This window comes from Papio anubis, chromosome 2 (assembly GCF_008728515.1).
Source record: "Papio anubis isolate 15944 chromosome 2, Panubis1.0, whole genome shotgun sequence".
Classification (NCBI taxonomy): Eukaryota; Metazoa; Chordata; class Mammalia; order Primates; family Cercopithecidae; genus Papio; species Papio anubis.
The window spans coordinates 81784550-81788796 of record NC_044977.1 but is presented as its reverse complement, the minus strand read 5'-3'; positions in this window follow the sequence as shown (position 1 = coordinate 81788796).

The window sequence follows — 4247 nt, the reverse complement described above, 5'->3', positions numbered from 1 at the left end:
TTGATGGGCACACAGCTTGATTCCATATCTTGGCTGTTGTAAATAGTGCTGCAATAAACATAGGAGTGCAGCTATCTCTGACATGCTGATTTCCTTTGTTTTGGGTATATACCTTGCAGTGGGATTGCCAGATCATATGGTAGTTCTATTTTTAGTTTTTTGAGGAACTTCCATACTGTTCTCCATAGTGGCTGTAACTAATTTACTTTCCCACCAACAGTATACAACTGTTCCCCCTTTCCTACATCCTTGCCAGCATTTGTTATTTTTTGTTTTTTTGATAATAGACATTTTAATTGGGGTGAGGTCATATTTAATTGTGCTTTTGATCTGCATATCCCTGATGATTAGTGATGTCAAGCATTTTCTCATGTGCCTGTTGGCCATTTGTATGTCTTCTTTTGAGAAATGTCTATTCATATATTTTGCCCATTTTTATGGGATTATTTGTTTGTTTGTTTGTTTTACTATTGAGTTGTTTGAGTTCCTTATATATTCTGGTTATTAATCCCTTGTTGGATGGTGATATGGTTTGGCTATGTCCCCACCCAAATGTCAACTTGGATTGTATCTCCCAGAATTCCCACATATTGTGGGAGGGACCCAGGAGGAGGTAATCATTACCTGGGGACAGGAGGTAATAATTACCTCCTTCTGGGTCCCGTGCTATTCTTGTGATTGTGAACGAGTCTCACAAGATCTGATGGGTTTATCAGGGGTTTCTGCCTTTGCTTCTTCCTCATTTTCTCTTACCGCTGCCATGTAAGAAGAACTTTTCACCTCCTGCCATGATTCTGAGGCCTCCCCAGACATGTGGAACTATAAGTCCAATGAAACCTTTTTTGTCCCCAGTTTTGGGTATGTCTTTATTAGCATCATGAAAATGAACTAATACAGATGGTGTCTCAGTCTGTGCAGTGTTGCTATAAAGGAATACCTGAAGCTGGGTTGTTTATAAAGAAAAGAGGTTTCTTTGGTTCATGGTTCGGCAGGCTATACAAGAAGCGTGGCACCAGCATGTTTCCAGTGAGGTCTTCGGGCTGCTTCTACCCATGGCAGAAGGCAAAAAGGAGCTGGCATTGCCACAGAGAGGAAGTAAGAGAGAGGGGAGGCAGGTGCCAAGCTCTTTCTAAACAACCAGCTCCCACAGGAGCTAATAGAGAGCACACTCCTTACTGTGTGCTAAGCCATTCATCAGGGATCTGCCCCTATAACCCATTGGAAGTGGACCCTCCAGTTAGGCTCTGCCTCCAACATGGGTCAATTTCAACATGAGGTTTTTGAGAGTCAAATATCCAAACTGTAGCAGATGGATACTTTGCAAATATTTTCTCCCATTCTGAAGGTTGTCTCTTCACTTCGTTAATTTTTTGCTTTTGTTGCCTGTGCTTTTGAGGTCTTACCCAAAAAAATCTTTGTTCAGACCACTGTCCTGTAGTGTTTCCCCAATGTTTCCTTCTAGTAGTTTCAGAGTTGTAGGCCTTACATTTAAGTCTTTAATCCATTTTGAGTTGATTTTTGTATATGATGAAAGATGGGGATCTAATTTTATTTTTCTGCATACTGATATCCAATTTTCCCAGCACCATTTATTAGAGGCAGCCCTTTCCCCAATGTATGTTCTTGGTGCCTCTGTGGAAATCAGTTGGCTGTAAATGCATGGATTTATTTCTGGGTTCTCGATTTTGTTCCACTGGTCTATGTGTTTTTATGCCAGTGGAATGCTGTTTTGGTTACTAGAGCTTTGTAGGATAATTTGAAATCAAGTAGTGTGATACTTCCAACTTTGTTTTTTTTTTGCTTAGGATTGCTTCAGCTATTTGAGGTATTTTGTGGTTCCACATTATTTTAGGATTCTTTTTTCTTTCTTTCTTTCTTTTTTGTGACGGAGTTTTGCTCTTGTTGCCCTGGCTGAAGTGCAGTGGCACGATCTTAGCTCACTGCAACCTCTGCCTCCCAGGTTTAAGCAATTCTCTTGCCTCAGCCTCCTGAGTAGCTGGGATTACAGGCATGTGCCACCACGCCTGGCTAATTTTGTATTTTTAGTAGAAACGGGGTTTCTCCATGTTGGTCAGGCTGGTCTCAAACTCTCGAACTCAAGTGATCCTCTCGTCTCGGCCTCCCAAAGTGTTGGGATTATAGGCTTGAGCCACTGTGCCCACCCAGGATTTTTTTTTCTAATTCTGTGAAGAATGTCATTGTTATTTTGATAGACATTGCATTGAATCTGTAGATCACTTTGGGTACTATAAACATTTTAATAATATTAATTTTTCCAATCTGTGTACATGGGATATCTTTCCATTTTTTGTGTCCTCTTAAATTTCTTTCATCACTGTTTTACAGTTTTCTTTGTGCAGATCTTCCTTTTTTTTGAGACAGGGTTTCATTCCAGTGCCCAGGCTGGACTGCATTGCCATGATCATGACTCACTGCAACCTCGACCTCCTGGGCACAGGTATCTTCTTATCCCAGCCTCCCAAGTAGCTGGGACTTCAGCTAATTTTTTGTACTTTTTGTAGAGATGGGGTTTCCCCATGTTGCTCAGGCTGGTCTCAAACTCCTGAACACAAGTAATATGCCCACCTCGGCCTCCCAAAGTGCTGTGACTATAAGCATGAGCTGCCATGCCTGGCCCTGTTTCTTTGTTTAAATTTATTCCTAGGTATTTTTTTTTGTAGCTATTATAAATAAAATTGCTTTCTTGATTTCTTTTTCAGATTGATCACTGTTAGCATATAGAAGCACTACTGATTTTTGCATGTCGGTTTTGTATTCTGCAATTTTACTAAATTTATTGATCAATTCTAAGGTTTTTTTTCATGGAGTCTTTAGGCTTTTGTAAATATAAGATCATGTTATTTGCAAACCAGAATTATTTGACTTTTTCCTTTTCAATTTGAATGTCCTTGATGTATTTCTCTTGCTTAATTGCTCTGGTTAGGACTTCTAGTACTATGTTGAATAAAAGTGGCGAAAGTGGGCATCCTTGTCTTTTTCCAGATCTGAGTGGAAAGGCTTTTAATTTTTCCCTGTTCAGTATTATATTAGCTGTAGGCTTGTCATATATACCCTTTATTGTGTCAAGGTGTGTTCCTTCTCTACCCAATTTGTTGAGGGTTTTTATCATGAAGGAATATTGACTTTTGTCTTTTTTTTTCAGCATCTATGGAAATGCTAATATTGGTTTTGTCCTTGATTCTGATGATGTATGTACCATGTTTATTGATTTGCATATGCTGAACCATCCTTGCATCCCTGGAGTGAATCCCACTTGATTAGGTGAATAATCTTTTTAATATGTTGTTGAATTCTGTTTGCTAGTGTTTTGTTGAGGAACTAAAGTTGTTTCATGTGCCACACTTTGAAAACTCTAATCTGGCAATATTCATATTTATATGTTTTATGATTAAAAAACCAGTTATGGCCGAGGCAGGCAGATCATGAGGTCAGGAGTTTAAGACTAGCCTGACCAATATGGTGAAACCCCTTCTCTACTAAAAATAGAAAAATTAGCCGGGCATGGTGGCGGGCGCCTGTAGTCCCAGCTACTCAGGAGGTTGAGGCAGAAGAATCGCTTGAACCCCCGAGGCGGAAGTTGCAGTGAGCCGAGATCATGCCACTGCACTCCAGCCTGGGTGACACAGCGAGATTCTGTCTCAAAAAACAAACAAACAAACAAACAAACAAACAACAGTTATAACACAAAAGACTATTATTGTTTGTCTCCTGTTGTATGGTTCCACTTATTTAAAAATTTTAGTAAAGGCAAAACTCTAAACTCTAGGGACAGAAAGCAGATCAATGGTTGTCTGGGGCTGAGGACGGGAGTAAGGACTGACCATAATAAGGGACTGACTTTGAACAAGAGAAGTTTTTGGAGCAAAGCAAGGATTCTAAAACTGGATAGTGGTCTGTTGTCTTGGCTCATGCCTGTCATCCCAGCACTTCTGGAGGCTGAGGTGGGTGGATCACCTGAAGTCAGGAGTTCAAGACCAGCCAGGCCAACATGGTGAAGCCCTGTCTCTACTAAAAATACAAAAATTAGCCAGGCATGGTGGTGGGTGCCTGTAATCCCAGCTACTCAAGAGGCTGAGGCAGGAGAATCTGTTGAACCCAGGAATCAGAGGCTGCAGTCAGCCAATATCGTGACATTGCACTCCAGCCTGGGCAACAAGAGCGAAACTCCATCTCAAACAAACAAACAAACAAATAAGTGAATGGTGGTGATGGTTGCACAACTGCAT